Source organism: Tachypleus tridentatus, chromosome 7 (assembly GCF_004210375.1).
Source record: "Tachypleus tridentatus isolate NWPU-2018 chromosome 7, ASM421037v1, whole genome shotgun sequence".
Lineage (NCBI taxonomy): Eukaryota > Metazoa > Arthropoda > Merostomata > Xiphosura > Limulidae > Tachypleus > Tachypleus tridentatus.
The window spans coordinates 251430-271051 of record NC_134831.1 but is presented as its reverse complement, the minus strand read 5'-3'; the positions used below and the strand labels follow the sequence as shown (position 1 = coordinate 271051).

Genomic DNA, 19622 nt, shown 5'->3' with positions numbered 1-19622 from the left:
TTGTAACTGCACGTTATATAAACAGTTATTAAAATGATATAACTTTGATAACACAATAATAATTACTACAAGTATCACAGAAGTACAAAATTCCGATAGCAAAACAAAAACAATAAAGTAAAATCGAAATGTATAGTTTTATAGTAACAATGCAGTAATAAATTATGATTAACTTATAATTAAAAATGGCTGTGGTTTCCAGTATAAAACAAAAGGATACACAATCCCAAGAGTAAACTAGCACATTAATCAAAAACCGAAGAAATATATATGTACGTAATACATATTTCCAAAAATTATCAGATTACTTTCCTCGGTAACACTGTTATAAGCATGTTCTAACTAGGAAATAAATTAATATTCATAGAATTTACCTACATTTGAGGAAATAACATTTCGTATTTTTCTAAAAGCCATTTAAATAAATAGTTGAAAGTGATTGTGTTCTCTGTCCCTTCAATAGTGAATGGCACAACAGTCCCTTTTTATACTTAATATGAATGGGAACCATAAACCACAGAAGAAAAAAGTAGCACGTGTACATCGAGTTGAAATAAATACCAACGCACAAAAACGACATACGTAAATGGCTGCATCGTTTTCAGTGCCTGAAGGAAATACAAGGCTTCCATATCAGAAACCAGCCCACCAATCGAATGTTAGTGTCGAATGAATGCGAAAATACATCTCATTTTTCTGTTACACTGGTGAAACGGAACGTATGCAAATTATACAGCTCATAAAACAAAAGTTTATGAATGAATAAATTACACGCACTCTTTGAGATCACTTACCACACTGCCCACGTAAATACATGTGTCCGTGCGTGTTTAAATAGTGATGGAACAACCGTGACTGAGGCCTACACACTTTAACCATACTTTCTTTGTCTAAAATCGTGTCTAGCCCGAGATCGTATTCTATGATTGCTCAGAATAACCCAACGCTTATACAGTGCAGTTGAATTTGGTGAAAAATGATCTTGTGTGACAAGTTGGCTACAGGGTTTATCCGAGACTCTTTCAGCTGAAGCTAACTTTAGATGGAGTCGCTTGGTTAGTCCTTGCATGAAATACATCGTTCAATTTCTAACGGACTGTACACAGACGTAGGAAAACACCAGTTTTACAAAAGGCGAAATAAAAACAGAATAAACAAGAGCACGTATAGTCAAGATATGCACCCTTGATAAAAAAAAAAAAACCTTTTCAGTTGGTAAACCACACGTCTCACCGAGATAATTTGCTATTTTAATCAACTTACCTAATTACGTCGAGCAAAATATTAGCCTAGTCTAATCAGTAGCAGCAAACAATCAGAGCTTTGGTGAACTATTCCATTTCATCGAACATACTTACAAAACCAAAAGTCCAATTTTGTTGGAAAATAGATATCCATTCATTATTGACCCATATGCCAGCTATAGGCTGCCCAAATACCGCGTTTTAAAAAAGATAGAAATTCCTAATATCGAGGACCACCGAATTCGGTAATAACTAAGCTTTGCTGGGAAGTATCGATACAAACTAGTCGTCACGTAAAAGCAACGTGCGTACAAATCCTTTTATCAACTAGGAAATCCAATATTCCATAATCTACTCAAAGCAATCTTACTTGTGATTACATTTTACCTTTAAAAAAACGCCTAAATGTTGAAAGCGAATTTGTAGGTTATAAGATTTTTCAATCTTACAAAAGTACGGAACATATTTGGGAAGTAATACTCAAGTTACGACGTACACAGACAAGAGATACGAACATAAAAAACTATACAATTTATAAGACACAATCAAATAAAATAAAAATATGTGCAAGGCATGCACTCTTCATAGGTAACAGCGAAAATAACGATTCTTATTTTTAAAACAATTTGTAGAATAACCACCTAGTACATGCGAAATAAATAAAACAAATAGAAAAAAAATGACTGATAATTAGTAATAATTGTATTCTATAACGACACAAGAAATAATACAGAGTTTAAATTTAATTTATTCAAATTTTCTTACGCACAGTAATTGATAAGAATGCTTACATACAGCTTTGAACACACACGGGCACGCACGCATTACGATACATGTATCTGAGGTAATCCTATTATTGTAATTCTTTAAAATGTGATCGAATCGGAATTCCCTAATGAACTGCTTGGATAACAGTCTACCAGTTGGTTGGTTGATACTTTTTAAACAACTCCACATGCATAACAGTTGATTCTAACATTCACATTGTGTACTCCGATTTATCTGACACCAAACGACAAACTATTAGACTTTCTTTTTTTATTGTTAAGCACAAAGTTATACAATGTTCAACACTGACTGTGCCCACCACGGGTATCAAAACCTGATTTATAGTACTGTAAGTCTAGAAAATTATGAACATTTCAATGTATAACAAGTTAACTGTTGCACAGCTTTTCTTTTAATATACAAATTGTTTGCCATTTATCAATAAATGTTAATAGTTTTATAACTGCCATATCAGCATGTTAGAGAAGTCGATATTTTACTTATAATTTGTTTTGAAGACGTAACTTGTTTTATTTTAAATCCAAAAATGCACAATATATTATCTGCACCATGTCCGACGTAAGGATGAAAAACAACTGCATTTTTAACATTACAAACGCTATAGCATACAGCTGAGCCACCGACGACCAAAGTTCCGCTAGTTCTCCAGTTCAGTGGTTCTCAAACTTTTTTGTTTGTTCGCTAACCACAATGAAACCTATACACAATATTTCTTCATTTCTGTAATTATGGAAACAATGTTTTCTGGCACCACCTGAAAGTAACCCGCGAACCACAGTTTAATGACAATTTCTTCACGTGTTTTTTTTTTTTTTAATAGACTTACTACACTTAACCAAGTGTGAACATTTTGCATTTTTCGCTAGCATTTACGTCTTTCTTGTTTTAATTTTACTATTTCTTGCAAATTTTGAAACTAAATCATAACTTTTCTTCTTTTTTTTGTAATTTATATAATTCAACAAAATAATCGCAACCAGAGCTAGCCTAAACAAATGAGGAACACCGCATTGTATTTGCCAATAAAAATTCGATAATAATTAACGACAGTAATTTTTAACACTAGCGAATCCATCCTTTCAGAACAATGAATTTGACTGACTAGTAACAAAGAAAAAAAACGAATCTGACACTTTTCTATGTGGCATTCGTTGAAAACCCACGTTCGGTAATTCATTCTTCTACCGAATTTTAAGACATAAACAAACACACACACACACACACACACTACTATTTTATTTATATATTGCATAAGCTTCTACCATGTATCATTTATTTTAAAATTTTAATACTTAAAAGTCTATATATATGTATTACCTTTTGAACCGAGATCATCGGTGCATGGAAAAACTTCGAATGAAGAAAACTGTACAATACAATGGTTTGGAAAGTTCATTAACAATTATTGTAAACAAGTTGGTTTTAGGGTATTACAACTTCACCTTAAAGAAACAATTAATTATAAAAACATCGATACAGATCCTAGTAACTTAGTGCCCAAAGCGGCTGTCTTGCTGGCCAGCTCTTATCACAACTACCACTAGCTTCACTTTTATTTATCTCTTACCTTCTTCATATAACTTTACACTTATTCAAATTTTTAAAGGCGACTTTTCACAAGCGGTTTATTTGTTCGTTTTTAAATTTCGCGCAAAGCTACACGACGGTTACTCTTTCACTAACGAATAGTGGGATTGGTCATCAATTATAACGCCCCCACGACTGTATGGTGTGACGGGGATTTGAACCCGGGACCCTCAGATTACGAGTCTAGCTCCTTAACCAACTGGCCATGCCATGCTACTTCTACAAGCGGTCAACTTGAGAATAAGCAACAGTAGCCTAACTCACTAAACTCTTTCGTTAAATTAAGTAGAAAATCATTTTACGAAATCTCTTTATTGATTTCCCTAAACTATCTAGAATTATTAAATGTCTACAAATTAATCACTAAGACTACTAGTATTACATTTACAAAATCTAAATTTAACCCTTTCAGAACTGCCTGTTAAAATATTAAATATACTTCATTATAAAATCTGGTTTTCGTGTGCAAAAGCCTTCTAGTGTTTACTCAAATCTACCAAATTTTGTGACTTTCATTTAATATAATAGAATACCTATGCAGTATTCATAACGATATTTTTGGCCTAACAATTTTGTCAGTATTTAGGTAAATAAAAACGACACAACAATGTCATCTGTTACTAAATTTTCTAAACGATAATTACAAGTAAATAATCAACAAACTATTATATTGAAAACCAATAAAAATATTTAAAAAAAATTACGACATGACATTCTACTGTAAAATAATGTCAATATCTTGCCCGCCTTACAGGAGCTAAGAACAACTATAATAAAGGGGTCCGGTTTCGTTTCCGAGAGAACTCGATGTTTTGCTCCACTGGGGTCAAGCCGTCCTGGGGCTGATGGATATCGCAAGCTTGGGAATTTTTATATGTGCGTATTAGAACTAGAAGAATAATAACGTAAATTACACGTGTTATTGAAACACTCCTGGGGCAAATAAGGAACTACAATCACTTGCATTTATGTTAGAGTTATTTCAAATTAACTGAGCGGTAAAACTTTCGTTAGGGTGATACGCTGGTGTAGAAAAACTACAGATTTTATAATTACTTGAAATCTGTAAATGACTGGGACTTCAGTCTCATAAAATACACATGTAAAGAATCATTAAGCGTATTGTTGTAAGTTACAATTTCAATGTTGTAATTTGTTTGTTTGTTAGACGGATCTACGGGTCTTAATTATAACGTACCGATCCAGAGACTTTGTGAAATATCTAGAACGTGGATTAGCAATAAATGCAAGAGGTGAATAATAACTCAAAAGCGCGTTTTTTTTTTGTTTGTTTTTTTTCAAAATGAGAACGTAAGAGTCTCAGAGTTTTCGTTTGTGTTAGCTTTCGTGCTTATCGAGTTACCCCGTAGAAGCGAGTTGATTTTACGTTTTTTCCATTGTTAGAGGTTTGAATACAAGTTGTCAAATAGGCCAACAACAATTTACGACAGAGTACAAGTGTTCAAGCATGTAGAAACGTTAAAGGAGTTAAGGTAATTTATTATCGTTTACGTGGACTGTACTCTGAATTACTTTCAACAAATAATGAAATGCGTATAAAAATATAATACTATCTTCTTTCTGTACAAGTTTTAGAAATCGTAATTTTTTAGCTTCAATAACATTAAATTAACAGTTCAGAGACCTCTTTGACTTCGGTATACTCGCCTCTCATTTTGAAATGACCAAATAAAGGGTACTCAACCAGCATCACCTATCAACTTCGAAGGCTTTGTCCAGCTCTTTGAACCAAAAAACGGGATTTTTTTTAAACGTCCACACCTAAAAGCAAGAAGCGTGTACAGCAACATCAAGTCTCAAACTCTGATCTCCTTGATACAGCATCCAGCAAAATTACCACTGGGTTTAGCCAGGTTATTTAAAACAAAAAACACAGTACAGTTAAGTTATTCATCTGAACTAAACCATAATACGGTAATAAGTTCATATATAAAACTTCAAACTTTTGTCAATATCTTTTCTCAATTTATTATTAACTCTTTAAAAGCTAACCGTATTTACAAATTGTACCAATTATTTGAGTTTATATTAGGGCTGACCCATTAAACTTTTAAGTTAAATACAAAAAATTTCAATCGACAGCGTGCTTTTGTTTTTAACCTCGTGCTTCAGAACACAAGACTATTTAACGAGTTTTCACTGTTTCGAAACATTATTTTATAAAAAAAATACTAACAATACTTAGAAATTTTTACAAGTAAAAACGAGATCAGTAGTCGAGTAAGCACTTTAGATTTCTTTTACATTCTCTTATAATCTAAATTATTATTTTTATTTTGATTCAAAACTTTATTCAAACCATGGTCAATCATGCAAATATCAATTATTTCAAAATCCGTGTTCTTTATAGACATTACTCTTAGAAAACAAATTTAAAATTTGTAACACACACGCAAATAAATGCGTGTGTGTGCTTATATATATATATATATATATATATATAAAAGGTAAAATGGGATTTAAAAATCAACTGTCAAACACTTTCCCACTCTATTAATATGCATTTACAGACAAGCTTCAGTAACTAGATCCTGGATAGCAAGTTCCGCCACCAAGCACATGCAGCTGTTGTAGCTCCCATACCAAACATGCAGACTGCCCTAAAACTAGTCCTTTCAAACCAAGGAAGTCACGTGGCATACATCTCATTGAACACGTTTCCTATAAAGCGCAACGTGCAAGTATTGCTCAAGGCTTGCCAGTTGTGTTGATACGATAAAACCAACGATGGTTCAGTCTTCAACAAGAACAGTATAAAACACGCGACATATAGAGTTGATACAATGATATTCCCCAAGGTTTAAATTAAAAAGTAGCTTATTTGATATAATAAAATTATAAAACAAAACTTTATTTGACACGATACCACCAGAAATGTATTTATTTAACATGCGTTTTCAACACCATACAAATCATTCTGACCTACATCCATTTTCCCTCGTTATTTTTTACAAATATATTTTATAAGTCCGAAATTACAACACAGCATTAAAGAACGAGGGATCTTTTCATCCATCTAAACTAAATACGCATGCTCGCACACCACGTACGTATAGTGAAAATGGATGCAAATATATTAATACATTTTATAGAACAAAATATTAAAAACTTAAAAGTTTTTAAAAAGATCTAACGTTTAGTCACAGAAAAACATGTTTATTTATTGATAACATTAAGTACCGTAAAGTTTAACCCTAACTAAACTAAATCAAAAACGTACACATTTTACAGTTTTAATTTATTTCTTTGTCGAATATAGGCCGCACGTAGTAAAAAACTTAATGTTAGGCCTAAGACAAGTAGACTTACAGATTCCGGTATCAGTTATTAGAATTCTTTTGCATTATTCTAGAAATCCTGTATTCAAGGAAGTATTGTTGCAACAGATTAATTTGACCACTACGCAGTTCAGTTATGGTTGTTACATATACATATGTAAATTGAAAATTCTTTAAGTTTTACAATCACGTGGTGAGGTGGTTGTACTTAGTCTCAAGGTCTAATAGTAATATAACATTAATTAAAGAACTGTCTGTTCTCGGTACAGTTAGGACATGTAAAAGAATACGACAAACCAATCTTACGGCGCAATTACACACAACGGCTTTACTGTAGAAACAAGGATCTAACGTATGTATTACAGAAGTAGTTCTTGGCTTGGATAACACCGCGGCAGTGTGGAACGCCTTTAAAACGCGGTAGTAAGGCTCAATAATAGGAACGTCCATAAATGTCGTTTAACTGATAATTTAATCCTAAAACTGAAAATCTCTCCCTATTCTGTCTCTAGGGCAGAATAAAAATACATCAAAATTCAAGTTTTTATATAAAAGTACTATAAATTCAAAGTTCGATTCAGAGTCAACTTTTATTTTGTTTTTGGCATGCAGGCTGCACGTTTGTCACAATATGAGTACAAGCGGTTTCAGGGGAGGCTGACACACATTTTAAATATTTTATGTTTATTTGTTGGTTGCTGAGTGCAATGTTTCTCAATGAGCTTTCTGTGCTCTTCTCACCACGGGTATCTGTACTCACTTTTAGCATAAATCCTTAGACTTGCCACTGAACAATCAGAGTGGATTAGGCTGTTGTTGTTTTTTTTTAAGTACATAATTGATTAGCAACTACAGAAATACTTTGCGCGAAATTCAAAAACAAAAAACAAATAGAAAATTTTGACTTCATCACTTGTTGGATATACACGGATTTAGTGTAAGCGATATTAGTTCATTTAATGATTTAATATTTAATGGTTCTTTAGTTTTCTTGACAAAAGTGTTGAAACTACTTTAATGGTCATAGTTATGACAACTTTCGTTACGCAATTCGATAAGTGTAACATCATATTATCGAATGTTCTAGTTTCCTCATTGCCTTAAGTGAGTATGGTTACATCATCTCTCTCCTAGTCTGTTGAAAGTTATATATACGTACAGGTGAGCATAAGAAAAAATTAAGTCAGAAAAAGTTAAAAAGAGTGAAGTTAGACTGCATGCTTGTTAGTTTAGCTGTAATGAGCGATTTATTGGGAGAATTTCACAGTTTAACAAACACAGAAGAACAATTTGTTTTATCAACGGGTGTCCCATAGCAACTGAACTCTCCAGTGTGAACTTTGGCGAAAAGAAGAGAAAATTATATAAAGCTTTGGATATAACTGAGATAACCAATGGTGTAACAAATTTTTGCACACGTTTGAATTGGTTTGAATATAATAATTTAAAACAAGTGGGTTGTGTGCTGTTCGTTAATTGTCCACATTTACCGCCAACAAGTCACAGACACCTACTATAAAGAATTTTGGTCCCTTTATACATACAAACCTGATATAATCAAATGCTGTCAAAGTGATGTCGAGAAAACCCACTTGTAAAGAAAAATATATATGTAAAAACGGCTCGTTTGGGTTGAGAAAACGTTTTACATTCCGACACTCAGTTACACAACCCCTTTCAAACATGTGGTCAGCTTCCGGTCAGTTACCTCTTTCTTTCTTTCAAACATGTGGTCAAAACGCTCGCTCCTCTACGTAATTTTTTTTTGTCAGTTCAAACATGTGGTCAGCTTTCTCTTTCTTTCTTTGTGAACCTGACGATGACCGAAAAAGGTCGAAACGTTGTTCGCTGCTCTATGTAAAAAAATTTCTCAACCCAAACGAGCCGTTTTTACATATATAAATGCTGTCAAAGCAAAGCAACAAACTTTACAAGGAAACATTTTATATCACATGGAAATGTTTCCAGTTTTAAACTTTTTCTGATTAATTAAATAAAAGCGTTTAAAAACACAAAAACAGGCTTGTTAACTTTATGTATATAGGATGTCAAAATTATGTAAATTCGCCAGATGTCGTATATCTCATGTAAATATTTGATATTTTCAACCTGAACTGCATCTCCTTCGAGCAAGTTTTTGAGTTTCGCGCAAAGCTATACGATGGTTATCTGTGCTAGCCGTCCTTAAATAAGCAATACAAGACCAGAGAAAAGTTAGCTAGTCATCACCACCCACCACCAACTGTTGAGCTACTATTTTACCAATAGTGGGATTAACCGTAACCTTATAACGCCCCCACGGCTGGAAGGGCGAGTATGTTTGGTGTGAGGGAGATTCGAACCCGCGATTCTCGGAATACGAGTCGAATCTAACCATAGGGCCAATGTTCGAGTAAATGTTCAAGTCAGAGATTCATATGGCTCAGGTATAGCCGCCCCTAATATTATATTAATGACCTGGTGGCGAATAACAGAACTGGCTATCATTCTTTTAACACACCCACAATTCAGTGCTATTACGTCTCGAATCTTGTCCTATATGCAACCCCACACGACGACCACTTGATCACGACTAGCCCATTTGCAAATCGAACTTCATCGACCATGGCGAGGGATTTAAATAAGTATTAATCTTACATCATTAATAATTATTCTAATTCCGTCTTCGATCTATCGTGAGATCGGTGGCGTAAGTTGAAGCATATAAATCGTACCTATCGAAATAGCATGTCATAAGAAACAGATAAAAAAGTGCTTGTTTCAATGTATGATAAACTGCTACAAAAGCGACTTCATGTAACAATATCGACACAGCACCCATAAAGGAAACCTAACAAAGAAAAATTGAAATTCAACATTGCTCTGCGCATATAAATAATTTTGTAACTCATTATTACAAAATCACTATTAGTAACTTGTACAACTCAAATATTGATATAAACACATAGACTTAAAACTGTTAAAAATATTCCCATATTTCATTTTAAAAAGCAACACAAGTTATTTTTTTAACTTCCTCGAAGTTCGATGCACGATGTTTTGTTAATGGGGGGTGAGGGCAAGATTAAACGATCCTCACTTGGCCCAACGTTCACTGAATTTGAATGGAACTGACAGAACAAACTGTGTATAGTTTCAACACGTGTTTGTCATGTACATAGACAGCTCACCATCATTATACTACTGAAGCATACTTATAATTCTGAGGTACTCACAAAAACATACTTTGTTATTACTCAAAATCGTTGTAATGGGCATAAATATATCCCGTATAATCTGTGAAATCCCTTGGCTTAAAGCTGAACGAAATAATTAAGCTTGTAATCGATTCGTTTTTAGAAAATCTAACATAATAATTGTTCTGAATTTCGCGCGAAGCTACACGAAGGCTATCTGTGCAAGCCGCCTCAAATTTACCAGTGTAAGACTAGTGGGAAGGCAGCTTGTCATCAGCACCCACCGCCAATTCTTGGGCTACTCTTTTACCAACTAATAGCAGTATTGACAGTCATTATAACGTCCCCACAGCCGAAAGAACAAATGCGTTTGGTGTGACGGGAATTCAAACCCTCGACCATCAGATTACGTGTCGAGCGTCCTAACCACCTGGCCAACTTGATGAAAAACGTGATATAAGAAGTATTTATTAAACGTTTCGAAATAATCAAAATTCGATCATCAATATAGAGGTAGAAAACAAAGAGGAATGAAGAAGTTATCCTAATTTGTTCGTCATATAGTCTAAGATACCCTGCTGTACTCACACTCCCCTTATAAACCTACTTACTATATCTTGAGAAACAAAGCTCCATTATTACGAAACAGTTGTTAGATTACGTAACATTTAATATCCCTAAACTGACCAGAAAATTACTATGAAACCAATTTCAGACTAAAAACAAGAAACACAGACAATGAGCTCGTCTTCACGTAGTCCCCACATGAAACACTAACAATGAGCTCGTTTTCATGATTCTAACCAATTAAGTTAGGCTCACTTTTCAAGCTTTTATACCAGTGGTTCCCAACCAGGAGTGCGAGATAATATTAAATTTTTTTTAGGGGTGCGGGGCATAAAAAAGGTTGGGAACCACTGTTTTATACAAAAACTTTATGCAAACATGTTTTTACCTAATGATTTACCAGAGGCGCCTAACATAGTGGGCAAAATGAGGATGCGTCTCCTCCCACTTTTCCACATACTATTTTTAAGAACTAGGACAGACTGAATTTTTGTTTTTCTCCTCCCCCTAGTCCAGTTTCTAACAAAGTCAGGCAGTCAGTCATGTGATGTACTAATTACCAACATTAGAAACAGAAAAGATCTTCCTCGACTGGTTCATGGAAGTCAATTTAAAGTGGCACATTCACCTACCTTCATACAAACGATACGGTTCCGTCTCGTGTAATGTAGCGAACTACAGCATCAAGTTTAGAAATTTCCACAAACGAAATGGCCACCGTCATAAAAAATAGTCACCCCCACAAAATTAATGAAATTCCGACTGATTATTGTAACAAATGAAAAAGAACAAAACATAGTAGAACAAAAGACACGACTTAGGAAGGTCGTAATAAAGACGGGCCTCGGACATTACATTCTAGTCGCGACTTTTGCATTACCCTGTAGTATTGTGTAACATAAGCAATGAAATTCACAAACATGTCATTACAAAATAAATGTATTTATCTAAGGAAACCACTTGGTGTTTTTTTTATATATTGAAATAGCTCCCGTTTTCACATCTCTCACGGTAAACTGTATGTGGCCTGAACTAATCAGTGGGAGTAGAACTACATCAGAACCGTTTAAGGCAGATCCATCACATGTATGTGTTTTTTTGTTGGGTTTTTTTTCTGATTGCAGTAATTAGAGTTCGTCATACACAATGAGAAAATGAACATTCTTAAGTAAGGTTACTCCTGTATTAACGTTCAAAACACCACTGATTACAATACATAAGTCACCATCATGACTATCAACCTTTATAGTTCGTAGAAGTAATGCGTTAATAATAATAATAATAACAAGAAACAAATTTTGGCACCAGTTAAATCTTTCTCCGAAGTTTAAAAACAGATTCTGTGATACTTGTAGAACGAGTAAAGACACACAAAAAAACACGTTAATTCAGCAGGCAACTGTTTATATCAGCAGGCAAAAAACACGTTAATTCAGCAGGCAATTGTTTATATCGTTAGCCATACGAAATTTTATGTCATATACAAACATAATCGGCAGCAAGATTCACACACCTTTCCTACGTAAATCATTTATACTTTCCGAACTAGTTCTTCCACAACTCGGGTATTTCGCACACACCTAATTCAAGCACAATGTTGTACAGTGCGCTTGTGCATTAGGTGTCTCTCTTACTACAACTTCATCGGTTTCTCATTTTTCATCAGACCATTCAGCTACTTGGAGGCTATCTGTGCTAGCCGATCCTAATTTTGCAGTTTAAGACTAGAGGGAAGACAGCTAGTCATCACCACCCACCGCTAACTCTTGGGGTACTCTTTTACCAACGAATAGTAAGATTGACTGTCGTATTACAACGCCTCTACGGCTAAAAGGGCCAGCATTTTTGGTTTGACGAGGATTTGAACCCACGACCCTCACATTACGAGTCGAGTGCCTTAACCACCTGGCCACGTCAGGCCGATAGGTTTGATGGGTATCGCATGTGGAGAAATAGTGTTTAACCTCGCGGTCATTCAGACGTCTCGCACGGCCATCAGATTCGTTAATAAACTTCACGTACCTAAACTCACAAGTGAGCAGTCTGGACAGGTCATTTATTTGTTTTAATTTAAATACACTACATTGACGTTACGTTTTATAAATTTTGTGCATAGAAAAAAAGAGATACCATAACAAGAACAAAAAACTGTTCCATATGCGAAATACAAGTTTTTATCCCTAGTTTTACCTTGATTTATGTTTCTTTGTTGTGCTCTTTCGAATTACTTACAATTACATACAATACTGAAACCATCTATTATCTTCCCTGTATAATTTTCCAAACATTTGTTTCATCGATTCCAAGCAGAAGTTTTATCAACAGCTTAATATAAAAAGAACCTTTAGCAATAAGTAGAAATCTTATTTAGATATTGACTGTAGTTTAAAAAAAAACAAATACACTGAATTTCCAGTATGGCTCATCATTATTCCACGCGCCAGTCATACATAGTCTGAACTACTAGGTCTCGCTTCCGGCCTATTCAAATATTGTTATTCACCAAACAGCCAACGACGGTTGACGATCAATAATAGATAAGGGCAAATGAACCGAACAATACATCGTCAAGTGCGCTGCTTTACCAGCAAGTTCCAATTAAATTTGAAACTTCCACGTTTACTCGGAGAAGAATGGAGGGGGGGGGGGATAAACCCTAAAGCGAATCAATCATTTAATCGGATTAATCTTAATGAAGATACAACGAAAAATTCAATTTTATGACTTCCAGCCTTTACATTACGAATTGTCAATTTTCTTTTTCTGTATAAAATAAATTATTTCATTAATAGTTTCGTTTGTCTAAACACTGGCAAAGACTACGTGACGATAACGATTGCTTCGACATCCGCCTATGACAAACAAGGACAAACCTTTTAAAATATTATAATAAATTTTTATGAACATGAGATAAAATTATTTAAGCATTATCATTCTCTTACTCGATTCTTACTAATTTTTAGTAATTTTAAAAATACCAAATTATATTATTAATACACAATTATACTCTTAACAAACATTAAAGTATTATGATATGTTAAACGTTTCAGAAACTACATCAAAACTATTTACAAAAAGGTAAAAATACACAAATATAAAACTGTTATTCTGCAAACAAAAAAACATTGCCTTGTTATGATGAGCAAAACCTCCATCCTTGTAAAATATTTTTGGGGAAATTTCAAGAGCTTTTAACTACAACTTTGCATTGTTTAACATACCTTTATATATATATATATATATATATATATATATATATATATATATAGTAGAAATTCAGACACTGGCCAAATAAGTTAACTGTGAAATGTGGGTGATGCTTAAACATTACCCCAGATATATTGTTTATAATACGTTATGGTTAAAAATTTAAAGTCCAGTCGATTTATCTAATCAAGTCTTGTTATTTTGTTAAACAGAAGCACTCAGTAGCTACCTTAACATCCAATTACTGAATACTCAGTAACTATCTTGACATCAATTAACATCCATTAGCTGTCTTACCAAAGTAAACTAGGAACTTAGTTTTATCTCACAATCAAATACAATACATGTTGGTGCTTGTTTTATTCACCTTATGGCTGGCAATTTTTGCATAGGTGTTACACTGAAAGGAATTTATATAATTTTCAAAATGCAATGTGGTATCAAGATTTTTATCAAATCAAGAGCATGCAGTATGATCCACCACAACTAACTTTAAAAAAAACATTCAAAATCTTTATATTGCAGACACGGACTATCATGATAATAAAAAATATTCTTAAATTTTGATTTCTATATAGGTTTTAACATTTAGAAGCTTAATGTCACCTACTTTTGTTTTACTTAATTTCTGTCTATCCTAAATACTTGTTAATGTAATGCAAAAAAAAAAAAAATCCAGTTTTCACTATACATTTACACATGGCTGCAGACAATTCTTTTAAAGGATTAGTACATATAAATATTCCTACTATAGTTACAGAATCATTCAAACCAAATTAGTATGTACACAAGAATGGTGGTGATGATGCAATGAAAGAATGGATGGACCAGGACTACTGTGTTACAAATATATACTTTCCTTTTGCTGCTTTTCTAATATTAACACATGTACATCAAATGTTTTATGCAACTACCAACAATTTATATTATCTTTTACAAAATTCATTAGAATTTAATCTTTTACCAGTTCGTTATATATATTCAATTATTGTTTGTTTTTACCAAACCCTCAGAATAATTGAAGAAAACTGTTCGACATAAATATAAAAGACAATCATATGATCAAGTAAAGCAGTAAGTAATCCAAGTTATTAAGAAATACACAGATCTACAGACATTCTGCACTTAAAGTTTAATATTTCTTAACCAGAGATTTTAAATAATGTTACTGTAACAACTAGCTAACACACAAAGTTTGAATTAATTTAAATTATCAAACCTATGCTGGTGTTCTGATAATAAACTAAAATGCTAATTAAACAAGTACAAGTAATTTTAATCTATGTCTTTTTATAACTTTTGACACACTCATATTACCACACTAAATAGTTCCACAATCATGGATACTTACCAAATGTAGAAATTCATCAATAAACAGAACAAAGATACAAATAAGTCACTTTAATCTATATTTTGCATTTACTTGGTTGAACAACCATAGTGGTCTCCAAACTCTGCAGCTTAATTCTTATAATTAAGAATTACCTTATAATTACCTACTAAATGACACATTTTACATTGTCTAAAAATAACTATTTTCACAGAAATATGAAAACCTGTTAGGTAGCAATTATAAATAAACTGGTTTACTCAGACAAAATAAATTACTGGTTAACTTCTTAAACCAGATTATGGTCAAAACCACAGCATTTAGCTGTACATACAAATTTCTTGTTATTCACAAACTTTCCTTCAGCTGCTCATGTCAAGCAATATTCAGTATAAAAATAGCCACAAAATAAGAATCTTTCCCAAAAAACACTGTCTAAGGTACAAGCATTATGAATTAATTTTTTTGGTTATTTCATTACATCAGTTTACAAAAGAAAACAATCAGTAGAATTTATGAACATAAAACATGTCATTAGACAAGTTAGTATGCATAGCTCTGAAAATTGTTTAAATATTGACTTGCTATAAAACAGACTTTGGTAGCTTGCTGTTTTTTTTAATATCAGCTGAAGTTGCTCAAAGCTAGACAAATTGTTAAAAAAAAAAAAAGAAGAATCATAGACATCTAAAATTAAATAAGAAATCACACACATTAATAATAATTAAACTCAAAATTAAATAGTATATGAAACTTAACCAAAGATAGGCAAAAGATCAAAACACATTGATAACAGACAAACAAACAGACTTATTTAAAGGTAAACAAGTGATCAAACATGCTAAAAAATATAGACAGTAACAAACATATCCAAATGTAGATAAACAGTTAAATACATCTAAAAATAGAGAAATAATCAAACTGTTTTGTTATGATTGTTATACATGCACATATCTAGTTTACAAAATTCACCAACTCCAGTATTTTGATTTTGATATAAACCAACTATTTGTGCAACATATAATCATCTAAGCCTCAATATCCATAAAAAGTTAAATCATGTCATCTGTAAAAATTATAAAAAAATATGATGGACACACTGAAGGTTTTAAATTCAAACAAGTTTTTCTTAAATCAAATATACTTTTGATTACAAGAGTTTAAACCCATGAATATTATTATTTCACAATAATATTCTTTTTAATCCATTCAGTAGCACTGAAAATTAAATATTTTTCCAAAACAAGTGTCATAAATGTATGGTAGTTTTATATGACAAAACGTAAAATAAGTTTCTTACAACCTCTGCTTTAACAAGTGTTTTAAGGTTTAAACTGGAATCAGTAACAAGTTGTTAACATTATTATAACATTTTGTTGTTTTTAAGAATTTGTAAATGGATGTTTTTACTCTAAAGATAGAGAAAAAACAAAAGATCTTTATTCTCCAGACAAAATAAAAAACTTATTTCACTCAATCTTTCACTCCTCCAGTTTTAAGAAGGTTAGTAGTACAATATAATTATATTATACAGAGTGCTTTTGATTTTCTACAGAAAACATCAATAAATAACATAAATAACACTGAACTTACAATGTTTTATTAAATGTTTACACTATCATAAGTACCATGTATGATGATAATCTTATGACTAGAGAGAACTTCTGTCAATGTAAATTATGGTAAACAATTACAGAAGGAAAAATAAGGATTCCTTTCATTTAGAACTATGACTGTGAAATTTGTCAGTTATTTTTAAAACCATTCATTGTTTAGTGCTTATATTAATAACATGTTGCTAAATACAAGATTATCAATGAGAAAGCTCACTCTGAGAACATTTAACAAAACTGATTTTAATGGGGCAGGTCTGATGAGTGTTGACCATTAATTACATAACGTGGGCAATTCTTTAATACAGGAACTTGTCAATAAACTTTCTTAAAAATACAATTTTGTTGGTAGGATTTTAATTTTCTATACCTTCAACTCTACTTATAGAACTAGTATTTTAAAAACAGATATCTGATTGATCAAATCTACTTTTACAGATGATCTTTGTATTATAGATTAACATATTTATGTAAATAGATAAACTTTCTTTTATACAACTCGTATGCAAAAATGAGTGGACCAATTTCTGAACATTCATTCATAACATTAGTCATACAAAAGCTGTCAAATCACAAATTTCATTTTCACTGTAACTTGTAGAAATAGTTCAAATGTTTCAAATCTTGTCCTCATACTAAATGAATAATAGAAAACTATAATTACTTATTTAACAAAATATCAAACAGTCCACTAAATATATTAAAGTAAAAATAAAAAAGGCAATTCACATTAGCTTTTTAAAAATAAATTTTATTATAAACCTGTATTGAAATGTCTCAGTAAAAAAATTAATTTCAAAATAAAAAGCAATGGTATGATAGTAAAGATTTAGCATTCCTATTAATAACTATCTAAAACAATATATCCATCAACAGTTGGATAACAAACATTTGTATTTCTATCAAATAAATGTTAATAATTCCTATAGATTTCACAGCCACACATGCAGAAAGCATCACTTGTTTTAGCTCCGACTTTAATATTAGTTTTTACAGTCAGCAGTTTAGTGTTTACACGTTTATTTTTAATAACTTCATATTATCATTCTGCTATTAAACAGTTTTAAAATGTTAGAGCATATCGTTATCTGGCCAATTTCTTTGTATTTTGGATATATTTAAACAAATTACACATACTTGATACACAAAACACTATATATTTCATAAAAATGTTTTAACCTAAATATTATGGCTTTAAATTAAATCAAATTAGTGTGATGCCACTTACTTTTTTTTGCAATTTATAAATAAACATTACAAAGTGAATCATTATAAATTTGTACAGTTATAATTCATGTTATTTACAGTTAAATGATAGAAACTTGATATTTTTACAAGCCCGCAAGCCGACTGTAACAATCATATTAGTCTTCTTGTTTATTATCAGCTGAACAAGTTCTTTAAGCCTAACACAACGAGCAACAACCAAACGACGAATTTTGAACGGTGGCCCATAATCGGACAAACCCTCCGTGAGAACGATTTCTGTGAGAAAAAGTGCTATAGTACTAGCACGGACTGGTTAGTAACAATATATTAACAAATACTACGACATCTTACCTTTTCAAATGTTTTCTTATACTATTTCACTTTGTCTATGCTTCCTGACTGATGTACAAATAATAATTTTGCCTGTTACTCTCACCATTCTTTCACTTGAAACGAACAATATTTGACTAAGAGTAGATTCATAACAATTTTACTCCACCTTCCTACAGATACACATGCCCGACGCGGAGCGCCTATTATGGAGTGACGTCACTATACACATAGCAAGCCGCACCAATAAAAACACTTCAATCAAAATTTGCCTGCCCCTACTTTGCAAAAATAAGCAAATTGTATTATACAACGGAACGGTACCTTTCATGTTTGGACCGTACGTGGAGTTTTCGTATACACCGCTTTACAACTTCACAGGCTCTAAAGCGGTAACTTCAAACACATAGAAAATTATCATTTTGTACACGGACAGTTCGAGATTACTTTTCGTAAAAAAAAAAAAAAAAGCTGTATTTCGGGTTTCTTTATTTCCACAGCTGTTTTACATAAATAAAGCTAATGAAATTGTTTGATTACATACAAGAAATAGCAAAAGTTTATTATTTGTAACTAATTTGAAAACAAAAACTATTAAATGAGTCATATAAGATACTTATTTAATTGCAAAACTATTTTAATATAGTTTTTCAACGAAAACGTGTTACGCGTTTTTGTTGGGTTTTTTTTTTTTGCACAATATTTTCGTACTTTCTAGTTCTAAACAAGTACATTTTGAAACCTTTCTAGTTCTAAACAAGTACATTTTGAAACAAAGGAAAAAAGACTAGTTACATAAACAAGGTAAGAAGCAAGAAAACGAGCTTACGGTACTGATAATCTATAGATTTCACATAAAGTGTATGTAATAAATCCGAACGTAGCTTAAAAACATAATGTAGCTCTCAATTATTCAAAAAACTATATAGTGCCTGTAAATATTTTGAAATGGTGTTGCTTAAAGCTAGTAATAGACGTATAAATGATGACAATATTTAAACAGAAAAATAATTATATATTGCTCTTGTATTTGCCCACCTTTCGTTATGATTATGAACACAAAAAACAATTCAAAGCCTTACTTTGGATTTAAAGTTTAGACGGCTGATTGTATGAATTATTATTATAATATATATGCATGTAGGACAGTTATAATACTTTCAATTTACTGTAATTTTATTCATTTTAGTAATGGATTAAACATTATCTTCATCTGTAATGTATTCAGGCAACAATAAGTTTGTTTACATTATTCTTATTTTCTGCTGTAC

The 19622-nt window shown here is 32.1% G+C and overlaps 1 protein-coding gene across 3 annotated transcripts in view; it reads right to left on the bottom strand.

The window, feature by feature from the left end:
• The window catches only part of LOC143254947 (axin-1-like), a 46519-nt gene extending 27968 nt beyond the window's left edge, over window positions 1–18551 (bottom strand). For 2 of the 3 annotated variants that reach the window (XM_076509861.1, XM_076509858.1), the window contains exon 1: window positions 18373–18551. The gene's annotated coding sequence lies outside the window, so the exon portion shown is untranslated. Of the gene's footprint in view, window positions 1–6950; window positions 7246–18372 lie in introns of those variants that run through there. The other variant, XM_076509860.1, reaches the window with a different exon arrangement.
• Between the last annotated feature and the right edge of the window lie 1071 nt (window positions 18552–19622).